This window comes from Aricia agestis, chromosome 9, assembly GCF_905147365.1.
Source record: "Aricia agestis chromosome 9, ilAriAges1.1, whole genome shotgun sequence".
In the NCBI taxonomy this organism is placed as follows: Eukaryota; Metazoa; Arthropoda; class Insecta; order Lepidoptera; family Lycaenidae; genus Aricia; species Aricia agestis.
This window is the reverse complement of record NC_056414.1, coordinates 2,163,244-2,176,845: the sequence shown is the minus strand read 5'-3', so window position 1 is coordinate 2,176,845 and position 13,602 is coordinate 2,163,244. Positions and strand designations below refer to the sequence as shown.

General features: G+C 35.9%; 1 protein-coding gene across 15 annotated transcripts in view; it reads left to right on the top strand.

Annotated features, from left to right (window-relative positions):
- Window positions 1–13,602, top strand: part of LOC121730627 — a 171,416-nt gene that overhangs the window by 119,763 nt on the left and 38,051 nt on the right. For all 15 annotated transcript variants that reach the window (XM_042119764.1, XM_042119763.1, XM_042119760.1 and 12 more), the window contains one exon: window positions 10,606–10,634. The gene's annotated coding sequence lies outside the window, so the exon portion shown is untranslated. The remainder of the gene's footprint in view (window positions 1–10,605; window positions 10,635–13,602) is intronic.

The following is a 13,602-nucleotide window of genomic DNA, read 5'->3' as shown; positions in this document are numbered from 1 at the left end:
GCTCACATTTTTCTTTTGATCATAATATGATTACCCTGCTTGTACTCGCCAAAGGATTGTAATTGCAATAACGAGTGACCAATTACTTTGAGTTTGTAGGACCGGCCCCGGACGTAATCAGGACTCATTGTAGGGTGCTGTTCTAATTTTAGTATGATATTTTATGATGAGAATGACCAAATTGAAGGGACCGGTCACCGAGTATTTTTTTTTGTTAGGTCTTGCTTACAATTTTTAAGCTACCTAAAATCCCTTTTTGAGTTAACATTAAGGTATCCTAAAAGCGAAGATAACCCTATGGCTATCCCACAGAGGGTATCCATTTAGCTTCAAACAAACGTTATCTCTATAGTCTCTGGCAACAAATTTCAGGAAACAAACGAAAATATCACTCCTACATCCTCGTTGAAAATGACAACACTGTTTTATTAACGGAACTCTGTCAATGGGTCGTAATAATTTAATGGGTAATCGTTAAGGTGAGGGTCTGGCTGATAAGACTCGTTATACGTGAGGGTAGGTGGAATAAAAACGGAGTAAAGTCACAAAGTGGTATACCCGAGCGTATAATATTTATACCCGCTGGGTACAACTTCAGAATTACTCAAGGTTAAAGATTAAAGTAATGAAAAACTTTAATAGGAAAATACTCCAATAGCTATGTCCACACAGTGCAATTTCATCTTCAATTTTCGTCATCAACTTTCATATTGGCGCCAAGGAACGCAACGCCAACATTGTCATTTTTGAAGTTTTGGATACGGTCTGAGGACATGCTTCGCGGGCATGCCTCACGTTCGCTGTTGACTGCGCTATAACGCATGCCCTTGACGAACAGAAAAAGGCACAGTGTGGACAAAGCTATTGATCAACTACCAATAGCTTTGTCCACACTGTGCCTTTTTCTGTTCGTCGTATTGACCAACTACCAATAGCTTTGTCCACACTATGCTTTTTTCTGTTCGTCGTATTGACCAACTACCAATAGCTTTGTCCACACTGTGCCTTTTTCTGTTCGTCGTATTGACCAACTACCAATAGCTTTGTCCACACTGTACCTTTTTCTGTTCGTCAAGGGCATGCATTATAGCGCAGTCAACAGCGAACGTGAGGCATGCCCGCGACACATCCGTATGGCATGACCGTATAGCTTCAAAAATGACACTATTGGCGTTGCGTTCTTTGACGCATTCAATTATTGAATGCGCCAATATGAAAGTTGATGACGAAAATTGAAGATGAAAGTGCACAGTGTGGACATAGCTATTGGTCAATAACAAGAGTAGTCAGTATGTTCATATGTAGGCGTATTTATTAGATAGACACACTTTCGCATTTATAATATTAGTATGGATTTGCTCGTTTGATTTTTAAGGTGATATCAGACGGGGTTTCTTTGAGTGATTAATTCGGATGGATGCTTTAATTTTCTTTTAATAATAATAATAATAATAATAATAATAATACATTCGGCACTTGTGTTTTATTGTGTTAGGACGCGTTACTTAGACTAAAAGACGCCGAACAAAATACACAAATCACAATACAATAGAAAATAACTGTTACATTTATTAGTTCCTGGATTTTAGAGACGTTCTGGTATGACAAGTTTTCCTAATAGCAATATTGGTCACGATACAACAATAAGCTTTTGTTTTTCTACCAATATCAAATATGGTCATTTTTAAACAAAGACTCCATTGTGTCCCGGGATATACGAAACACGTCGGAGTCCGCTGGCTGAATATCAATTTTGTAGCTTAGGGAATTAAAGGGGACAAGCTATAGAAAAAACTATAATGCGTTGGGCCCTCATGGATATTCTCCATGATTTCGATGTCGATAGACAATCGTGGAGGAATATGCTCTTCTACTTGGTTTGTAATCTCCTGTATTGGCCCATCATCAGCCAATATGTTGAGGCCGCTGATATTTAGCGTATTTACTTGTAGCTCAACGTCTAACTGACCTTACTGAGTTTTTGAATTCACCTTTGAAATGTGGTATTGTCTACTTATATTACTCATATTTTATTTTTGCCGTTTCGGGCAATTTTAATCGGCTTTTGGTCTGTTTTGCTATAAATTTACCGAAACTCCACACTACGCTTTATATCTTGTTGGCTGTCAAACAAATCGCAAGTGCCCCATTGGAATACTCCCATTGGAGCCATTTCATAGGTTGGAAAGGACCTGGCCTTAGACAGTATAAGTCAATGGCTTTTGATCATTCACTACACGTCTTCACTTTATTTGGCCGGGTGAGCCTTTTCAATGTGTCTTGATTTTCTTTGTCTCCGACCTCTGAACCCTCCGCGTGGGTCAACTTTAATGGATTAGTAATCACTCTTAGGGTGTATGTAATAAACTCTATTTTAGCTTGGCTTTATAAAAAGTTAATAAATGGATGAGGAGGATCTAGAAAATATTCTTTCGTAGGAACATCGCAACCGGCAGAAAACAGTTAGCTCGAAAATGATCAGTAAAACTAAATTTGTGTATATGTTCTTGTATATGTTCTTGTATATGTTCTTGTATATATTTTTGTATATTATTTAAGAGAATGTAGAGCATATTTTAAATTAGGATATTATGCTATTATCATTCATAATTACCTAACTTAACTATTGCTATGAACTAGGACAGAATTTGTGATTTTTTTCTGTAGCCTTTTCGGGCGTAGAAGTTCGACCCATCACCCATGCCTGTCTCTTTCACTCGCACTCTTAGCTATTTCATTTTCCCAGGTATATGATGGAAGCGCGAGGTCAATGACATATTTTTTCTACGTGTTCGGCGACTGGGCTTTATATAATCAATTGTAAATTTTTAATAAAATAGGCAAACGAGCTAACGAGCAAACGGGTCACCTGATGGAAAGTAACTACCGTCAGCCTTTGACACAGTTAATATTCTTCTTCTATTACTTATTATAATTCCCTAGTTACTTACTGTGTAATTCAGTAACATAATTAGAATAACGCGCAAGTCGCAACGTTTTAGTGGTAGTAAAGTTGCCCGGGGCCCGTTAACGTAACTTAACTCGGTTAATTATTACTTTATATCAGCATAGGTCTGTGTTTGCGGAGGCTAACTTGTTTTGTACGTAGCTTTGTAAGTACCCAAGTAGAAGAAGAAATATTGCAGTGAAATTGTTATAAACTGTATTATATTGAGGCTAGTGTAACAAAACTACGTCCTTATATATAATTAGATTAGGCGATACGATGGAAAAAAAGATACAAAATATAATTATTACTTGGACATATGTATTCTGTGGCCTAATGCTAAAATCCTTAAAGAAATGAGAGAGCTTCTTCCATTTGACATTACGAATCTACTAGAAATTATTTCCGAAGAATTAGAGACTAGAGTTGTTAGTAATGGTGCTTCTATTCTGGTCCCGGTAATGACATGAATTTTTCACATTATTTTCTAAGTAGATATGTATGCCATTGGGTCTCTAGTCTCTACTTCTCTCTTGCCGTTTAAAAGCTATTGTTTAAAGTTCGAATTCATTTTATCTTAAAGACTAGGGGGAAAGTATACCATCGATGAAAAAGTACATTAATTTTTCAGAACATTTAGCCACGTTGCAAGCACACAAAGTGTACCTGTACAAACACATTAGCAGTTCCCCTGTTTATTGCTTTATTCAACAGTTTAGGGCGAGTGCTCTAGCGACTTATTAGAGGGGAACCCTATGAGCCTTTACGGGGTTTCCCCCGCTAAGTGTTTGTTTATTACGCCTTTATTACATAATAATAATATTTATTGGCGGTTCCGAATGTATGCAGTCGTATTAATCCCCCAAAAACATTTTCATGTAAAAATTTTGCCAAGATGAGAACATAATATTATTATAGTTCGTGGTGTCAAAAAGTAGGGTGATATCATGTAGAGCCAAGTTTCTAACCTTACATACTCAGCCCTAAATCTAAAAATCTTAATTTTACCCTAAAGCGCGGCAACATACTTGATAATAATAATAATAATATAATGTGTCAGCCGTACGAGAAGAATTAGAATATTTATTTTGCTTCTTTCTCATAGCCAATATCCAAGCCAAATTACAACCAAATGTTCCGTCCGTTCCCTTTAAAATGTAACAATTTGACAACCCTGCCGAATTCATCAAATTCAAACTTTATCCCTAAAGATAAAATTAATTCACGTTCGTCCGCGTTCGGCCAAAACTCTATTTTAATATAACTTTAGCCTAATTCAAGTTAACGGGTGTTACATAATTGTCATCCCGGCTAGATGTCTGACTCCGGTGGAATATTACGGTCCGGGGATCCGATTTTCTTACCTCGAACGGCACTTCGATTGCAGATTTTCACAAATACTGTAACGATCTGACTACATCTTGTAGTTCGTATACAGTGGTCATGTATAAAAGAGTACGATATTTATAATTAGCAGTGAATGAACCTTTGCAGTTAGTGTAGGCGTGTAGAACATGGCTCATGTGTGCGCACGATCTAATTCACATTCGAGGAACGAGAATCAGACTCCTGTTCGTCACGGTTGACAATATGACTAGTGCCTTGATTACACGGAATTGTATATTCCGTTATACATATTTATAACGGAATCTTGAACTTGGAGAACATATTGCGTTGTGGAGACGTTCGGTGAGAGATTCTGAGTATCTAATTTGTATACTGTAACTTTAATAAAAGAAAAATTCCGCTGTTCATACAGACGTTGTATGATTGAATGTATGTTTGTGTGACTTATAAGTTTTCGTGTGATTTTTTTAAAGTTTCTTGACGAAATAAGGACCAAAAGTTACAGTACAGATACATTAAATTTTATAGCTTATATGCATTTTATATACAGTGTAGATGTTGATTACTTACCCCCTTACTAATAAACGTTGTATAAGCTTTGAATAGTTATACAGTGTTTTGTTCCTGTCACACAAGAGACATTTTTAATTGGATTGAAGAAGACAAAACACTGTATAACTATTCAAAGCTTATACAGCGTTTATTAGTAAGGGGGTAAGACGATAAATGTCTAAATATTTAAGTTTTTGAGAATTTGCCTCTTATCGAATATGTAGATGTTTAATAATACTGTTTTGCTGTTCAATCGGATCCGAACTAGATTAAAGCTAGATTAAAGTATTACATTTAGCCCCAATTTCACCAACGACTGTTAAAGTTAATGCTCGAATTAGTATCACGTTACCTCTTTCATTTTTCTTATGAATGAAAGAGAAGACATGACATTTTAACAAGCTGTTAACACTAACATACGTTGGTGAAATTGGGACTTTAATTAATATAGAATTGGGGTACAATTAATATCTTGCACTCGGGCCTGTCTCACCTATATCCGCGAGGTTGGTCACTGCAACCATTCCGCACAGCCGTCACTTGTCAGTGACAGCGCAATATGAATACCGCCAGATTGTAGTTGGTCCCGACACTTGACGTTCGCGTTACAGAAACTTTGCGACGTTATTTGACAGCCGTAACTCATGTCACTTTGACGCGTTGCCGTGGTGACGTGTAATGGCTGATATTAGTAGGGATTGTTTTATAGCGGAATGTCGTAATGTTTTGTTGGTCGTTTCTAGAACCTTCTTAGGTTGTTGTCAAATAAAGCTCGAAGCACGAAGAGTCCCGTACCGTTATAGAGCAAAAGTAGGGAAAAATTGTGTTCTTTGTATGGGAGCCCCATACACATATAATATAGGTTTTTGTGAAAATTTCACGTGTTGCCATTAAGGAATACGAGCCATAAAACCCAAAAAATTCACGTTTGTTGTATAAGGCCTCCATCTTAAATATATATTTTATTTTGTTTTTAGTATTTGATGTTATAGCGGCACCAGAAATACACAATCTGCAAAAATTTCTTAGGTCTAGCTAAGGAAAATATGCGTATATTTTGTTTAATATGTATATTTTCTCTATGGTAAAAATGTGATATTTAAGGAGTGAGCACACTGAGACGGGCCGTGCCGGGGCTCGTCGCAAAAATCCGCCTCTATACAATTTGTATGGAAGCGGAAATCCGCTGCGCCCCGACAGTGTGCGATACGCACATCCGCTTTCATACAAATTGTATGGAGGCGGATTGCGATGAGCCCCGCCACGCTGAGACCCGGCACGGCCCGTCTCAGTGTGCTCACTCCTTTACACGTCAAACGTATACATTTCGAGATCTATTCTGATTTCTGAGTCGGCCTACTCGTTAGTTCTGTTTACTCTGTTGTTACGTACATTGAAATTCATCTCTAAATTGTCTGACTTCTGACACCTGACTTGTTGATTTATAATAATAATAATGTTCTTTATTCAGCTCAAAACATAAATACCTTAATCTAGACCATTAAATATAATTTATATCTATCAGCTAAAGAATACTCGCAAATGCAATTGCCAGTTACAAAATTTATTAAAATTATAAATTAACTACAATAGCAATGCTGACATTCAAACGTTTTAATGCCAGTGTAATTTCTCGTTTCTCGACTACTGACGTCGCTAAGTACAGTTCTATGGGAAGCCAAGTGCACCCTTTCAGCGCTCACAGCGTTCGCCCACAAGTAACAAGCTTCTTGAATTTGCATATCGCGATCTTGAAGCGCTTTTCGCTTAATTTAAGTGACAAAAATTGGAACACCATAAATATTTATAAACTTTTACCCTTGACTGTATTATTGTAGTTGTTGCAAAAGTTCCACGATTCTAGTATCTTAAGGCTGCGTTTCCACCGGAGATGAGCTAAGCTGCATTGCATTGCAAACATTTATTCAGCTTTGTTCCTTGTTCGTTCTAGAGTCTAGAGGCTAGAGCCCGTATATTATTAAATCTGCAAAACAATAATTATTGTCATAATATAATAAACAAAATGTCGCAAAAATTCGTTTATCGTGCAGAAACCGTCCATTTTTCCGGACCGGGATATATAAATTATCTCCTTACCCAGCAAATCGATTAAGCAGTTTGGGCGTGAAGAAGTAACAGATAGACAAATTACGCAATCATAATATTAGTATGGATAAAAAAAGTCAAACTACTGACTTTATTGGAGTACTCGGGCTATTGGACCCAAAAAAATTGGACCCATTGGGTCCAATGACTAGATATGAATTTTTAACATAATTTCATCTAGCGATTGGACCCACTTATATGATCCATTGTTTTCTGGCAAGAAATTTTTAAGTATGGCATGGCACAAAAATAATCAGTTATAAATAATACGTGGGAGAACCATGCTTCGGTACGAATGGGCCGGCTCGACCGGAGAAACACCATGTTCTCACAGAAAACCGGCGTGAAACAGCGCTTGCGCTGTGTTTCGCCGAGTGAGTGAGTTTACCGGAGGCCCAATCCCCTACCCTATTCCCTTCCCTTCCCTACCCTCCCCTTTTATCCTATTCTCTCTTAAAAGGCTGGCAACGCACTTGCAGCTCTTCTGATGCTGCGAGTGTCCATGGGCGACGGAAGTTGCTTTCCATCAGGTGACCCGTTTGCTCGTTTGCTCCCTTATTTCATTAAATAAAACCATATTATTTTGTATACTTAAAACTTAAACCACTCTCATTAACTTATATTATAATTATATTAACTATTATGTACCTAAATCTACTGCGTTGATTTACGTCTTAAAAAATATCTTTAATATTATAATATAAACGCCTCCGTGGTCCTCCGCCTCCGAGACACTCCGAGTCAAGAGCCGAGCTCTAGACCACTGGGGTCTAGAGCTCGGCTCTTGAAACCGGTGTGGGGGCCGGTTTCATTGAAACCAGGTTTCATTATTAATATTAAAAATACATATTTAGATAAAACCTATCATTTTATTTGATAGAAAAAATTACCTACTTTAGTTTTATTTCAATGTTTTTAAACAAAAGAAGTACGAAGAATCTTGTTATTAGTCTCTCAATAAATATTTTCATACGAAGTAATTATTTTGTTTTTTATTCTAATCTACAACTTTTTGCTGGCCCTACGGACATAAGCCCGAAAGTCATAAAAAATAATTACTTGGGTCCAATCGCTAGAAGAAAAAATGTAAAAAATTCATATCTAGTCATTGGACCCACTGGGTCCAATTTTTATTGGTCCAGTAGCAAGAGTACTCCTTTATTGGACCTTTACCACTCAGAATGCGTATGACGTAATTTTTTTTCATGAAAATATTATATTTTTTTAAGTTGAATAGGAAACGCACTGGATCGAACTAAAAACCAAGCAGCAATAATGTTGCATCAAAATAGAATTGGGGTACTGAGTGCATTCAGTTGTACTGTCACGAACAGAAGTGATTTATTAATTATGTTAATTATGTAAAGTAGATGTAATGAGGATGTACTTGTATCCTAATTAATGTACTTACATACATTATACTATTTGGTTACTAAATCAGCATAACTTCCACCAAGTTATGTATTAAGTTTAATTTCAAAAGTGATCATCTGTTTCTGTTTCCCCAGCTCTTTCCTCTTTCTAGTTAATTAAAACACATAACTTATATTTTCTGTCCTCATCTAATATGTTAGAAAAGTGCCTTGATAGACAAGGAGAAAACATTATATAACTATAACGTTTGTAAACAAGTTGTAGATTTTTTACTAGTTTTCGGTACGGCCCATGTAAAAAGAGTTTTCTTCAAACATATTTCTACCCAAATCAAAGTGCTCAAAAGTAATCCTACCATCAGGCCAACCATGTGCTCGTCTATCCCTATAAAAGTAATAAAATATGTGACTAGCAAGAGCGTGCATTTAGCATATTCACCCACTTGCCATGCGAAGCGTTACTGAGGAACGATGTCAAGTGCCGGACTTATCTCTTTTGCTCATTATAAAGTTTGACCGTGTGTGGAGACTTTAAGGAATAAACTTGGAATTCCTATTAAACTAGGGGGTTAGAATAATCTTATTTATATAAACTAATGGGGTGGGGGTTAAAAAGTTACAGTGTTTTTTGGAATAAGATCTGGGGTAACTCTTAAAAGTTAACACAATTTTTAAAAGCTTTTATTTAACTTGCTCTGTATGTATGTAAGTATGTATGTTCGGGTGAAATTTTGGAACTCAATTTTGAATTTAACCGATTGAGCTGAAATTTTGCATGCACGTTTAGTTTGCATGACAATGCACGATATTGTATTTGACATCACTCTAAATCCAATATGGCCGACCATCCAAGATGGCGAAATAGTTATTATCTATGCAGTTCTACTATATGGATATTAAATGAAAGGGTTTTTTGAGACTAACTCGAAAACGAATGTAATGTCATTCTACATCTAATATGGCGGCTCATCCAAGATACTGGAATATAGTTATTTTTAAATCACTTCTGCAATATGGGTACAGGGTATCAAACAAAAAGGCTCATTGAGAGTAAATTCAAAAGTCATGTCGTGTCGTGTCCTATCGTGCCGTATCGTGTCGTATCGTGTCGTATCAGAACATCACTCGACGTGACGTGACGTGACGTGACGTGTCATGTCTTGTCATGTCGTGACGTGTCGTGTCGTGGCGTGTCGTGTCGTGACGTGTCGTGTCGTGTCGTGACGTGTCGTGTCGTGTCGTGTCGGGTCGGGTCGGGTCGGGTCGTGTCGTGTCGTGTCGTGTCGTGTCGTGTCGTGTCTTGTTATGTCAAGTCAAAACCAGCCGGGAATTAGAAAATGCCTGGGTGAATCCGGTATTTTGATATTTAATTTTTTAGTCGTAAAATTAAATACGATTTCTTAAAGACTTAAATTATGTTAATCAGTCTTTAGCAAATTCTTGAAACAAAACAAACTACAATCAAGCAGACTTAAGAAATCTAGTCAGAGATTTAACTAAAAAACAAAAAATAAATTATAAGCAAAAAACTTTTTGAAAAAAAGCTTTTATTTAAATACTTACCCTTAAAAGAAGAAAATAAATTTCCCCTTAAAAATTCTAACTATTAAGCTATAACCTCAATATATTATGCAATTCGCATGATAATAAAAGCTTGTCGCGAGACTTAACAATCTGTCAATATTTAAGTAATTACTAATAAAATAAAAAATATAACATCAGTTTACTTAGTTAAATTGGCACTTACTAGTAATTTACTACTTACAAATCACGCGACAAGCTTTTATTATCATGCAAATTGCATAATATATTGAGGTTATAACTTAATAGTAAGAATTTTTAAGGGGAAATTTATTTTCTTCTTTTAAGAGTAAGTATTTAAATAAAAGCTTTTTTTCAAAAAGTTTTTTGCTTATAATTTTTTTAACAATAGGTATATACAGTATATACCTACTTAGATACCTTTAAATTTTTTTCTTTTTTACCTCTTCCTAAATTTTTTACCGTCACATCGGAGGCTGCAACGAACTTACATCTCCGATTTTGCAGACTGTCAATTATGAGCAACGGTGTTCGCTTTCGATCAAGCGATACAGTTGCTTGTTTACACTCTACTTCTTGGTTATCAACGAAATAAATAATAATAATAACCTACATAACCAGAGAGTTACGTGTAGAATTTTCTTAACCTAGTTGCTTCAGTAGAATTGCCTTAAAATTTAGCCTTTAAAAATTATATTAAAACGTATGTCACTAATGTTCCTTTTCCTTTGGTTTCAGGATTGAAGCTGTGAAAATGTTGAGAAAAGGTAAGAAAATAAGCTGTATCAAAAACAGTACTAGACTTAGGGCCTGTTTCACCACTTCCTGATAAAGTACCGAATACGCTATTCACAGCTTTTTTGACAGATTCCCCATACTTCGTCTGTCAAATTAAGCGGTGGATAGCCTATTCGGCACTTATCAGGAAGTGGTGAAACAGGCCCTTAAGCGTTGTATGGAAATCATTCTGTTGTCTAATTGGACAAGAAGTACCGAACTCAGTTTTGTAAGGTACTGGATGTTGCCCGCTACTTCGCTTCAGAAATTTCTTTTTTGAGCTCGAGCAAAACGTTTTGCCATCATAAAAACAATGAATTCCAGGGTTTTAAATTATCTCTTATAATATATTATTATAACTTATATGCTTATAATTATTATAACTTCAGGCAGATCGAAACACACGATGTAATATTAGTATGGATTTGTACCTAGAAAGAATAATGATATTATATATTCTTATTTTCTACCTAATAAAAAATGTCTTAAACAATTTTAACACCTCCATCGTGGGTATCGCAGACACAATAGTTTTTTAATTGTTATGCGGCTGCCGGCTGTCGCTTGGGGATTAATAGATTAAAAGGACTAAGAATAATAATTAAAAATCCTAGCACTTTACAGATTTAAAATTCGCTGACGCCGCAAAATGCAGTGATGAATATGTATAAGGCGCTAAAAGTACTCTTGTACAATGTAGCTACGTCTTCTAAGGACGCTTAGGTGAATTCTTGAAGAATCACTGTAGTTTGACCTAAAAAGGCTCTAAACTGAAAAATTAAATAGGTATACCTATGTTTCATCTATGTTTTAGGAGCCATTTTTCAGACACGTTAGAATAACTATTTATTAATAACATGGAATTAGAATATTATAAAAATTCGTGTATATTATTTATACACGAATTTTTATAATACCGTCAGAAACAAAGAATCGATTTTAATTTTTGTAACAGTTATAATATTATCATTTATCAAGCAGTAAGTTGAAATATTATATCCTCGAATATACTTCATTTATAACTACTATATTACATCTCATATAGATTAGTAGATTCACGAATTAATATAATAAGCAAGTCCTTGACATATTATACCATTATTTTTCATAGCAATCCGCTACTTTCTTGAAAATTTTAAACGAAGTACGCCTCTAGTGTACTCATAAATTTCGTTATCTTGGCAAAAGAAAGCGAAGTGGCGACGGCGGGGGCACGAATACTTTTGAAATACTGCACAGAACGCTACAACCTATACTGTATAATGAAGTTTAAGAATCGTCCAAGAGCGAGTTGGACTGGTAAGGGATGGGTTCTGTACCATCTATATATTAATACGTGAGCCAAAAACTTTGTATCCCTTTTGACGAAAAATGGGGAAACGTAGGTGAATGAAATTTCGCTCAGTTATAGTTTATATGGTGAAGGAGTGCATCGAGCTAAAATTATTTTGAAATTATGCTTTTATCATACATTTTTTAACAAATAAAACATTACACACACTACAACACACACACTAGGAAAAATGACAGATTTTTGAGTGACAAGCCTATACATATTAATTATACTCTTTTATTTATGGTTGAAGTCTGTTGACAACAAGGTGACAAATTGAAAATGGATTATAGTTTTTTATTGAATCTTAGATAATATTAGACAATTCTTACACGGCCAGTCTGAGATCAGCTGAGTCCCAAAGACAAGAGTTGAAAAAAATATGATAAAGTCAATATTTTTTTACAAAATATAGTTAGTAGTCCTAATGTCGTTGAAACTAAGGTCGAATTTCGACCATTGGGCGATCTCTAGTTTAGTTAAATCGGGGAAAAGTAGACAAGACATGGCATTTTTTGTACGAAAATGCCGTTTAATTTTTTTTTGTTTTGTTGTTACAGCGTGAATAGAAATACATCATTTGTGGAAATTTCAACTGTGTAGCGATCGCGGTTCTTACGATGCTGGTAACTGACAGACGGACGACAGTCTTAGTAAAAGTTTACCCTTCGGATACGGAACCCTAAAAAATAATGTTTGTTGATGTCACTCCGAGTTTTCCAAGTTTCACGGCTTGCTTTCCAAGATTTACAACTCGCAAAAAACTTCATTATAACATGGTTTTCGTTTTAATTGTAATTAATTAATTATGTAGAACCATAAAAGTTTCCCGAAAGTTTATTTATATTCTACGTAGAAATATGTTAATGTAAATACTAAATAGATTCTATTGCTTAGAAGATTTTTCTAAAATGGAAAATAGAGAATCTATCGTCGATTTTTGTTAAAATCTCATAAGATTTCAACGATCTCAATATTGCTTATTGCTCCTATGTATGGTACACCATGTAGGTGCTAAAAGTAAAATACCTGGAGAAAACGACTTCGGAACTGCGTAAAACTTCTAAAACCTCAATCAACAGCAGCTACGTAAGCAACCTCTTCTCATAAAATTTACAGTTTTAGTGTTGATTCAGATAACGCAAAAACCGCGCATTTCCACTGCAGATACCGAGTAGTTAAGTGCGAACGTTGTGATACAACGCCTTTGTTAGATTATTACAAAGGCGTTGTATCACAACGCATGGGTCTGAACCGCGCGGTTTCCGCTGTGTCTGATCTAGCCTTTAGGATCTATCATACTGGTGGTGTGGAATGGTTGCGCGACGATCACCAAATCGTAGGTGGTTTGGTCGCGGCGAACACGCGGCGAATTCGCGGCGATCGCTAAATGTATGGGCACCGCGTAATCGCCAGTGTAATAAGGCTACGCTGGCTAATGATGATGAATCGACCCCATTTAATTGCAGTAAACCGTCTAGACGACTACATTGTAGTTACGTAATGCTATTACTGAACACGCACGAATAACTTATTGGAAAAGCTTACGTGTCGCTGTTGTATAGGCGGTAGTGATTCTTCAATCCGACGAGTAGGCTTTAGGTTTGATACGGGCTCAAGTATAT